Here is a 250-nt window from a genome sequence, read left to right on the forward strand (position 1 = left end):
AATAACACCTTCATAACTGGTGATTTCCTATTGTAAAGAGGTGAAAAATTCCAGACAAAAGGTGAATGAAGCCCAATCACATTAAGAGTCCAACTGCCAGGATGATATCTCCCATACCCAATCTTGGGCCAGACAAACACCCAGGGACTGAGCAATGTACATGAATGTACACTATCTTTGCCTGCCTATCCTGGAAATTTGTCTATTGCCAATGGCTAAAACAACACTAACGGTACTATGAATATAATAC

Source organism: Penaeus monodon, chromosome 20 (genome assembly GCF_015228065.2).
Source record: "Penaeus monodon isolate SGIC_2016 chromosome 20, NSTDA_Pmon_1, whole genome shotgun sequence".
In the NCBI taxonomy this organism is placed as follows: Eukaryota; Metazoa; Arthropoda; class Malacostraca; order Decapoda; family Penaeidae; genus Penaeus; species Penaeus monodon.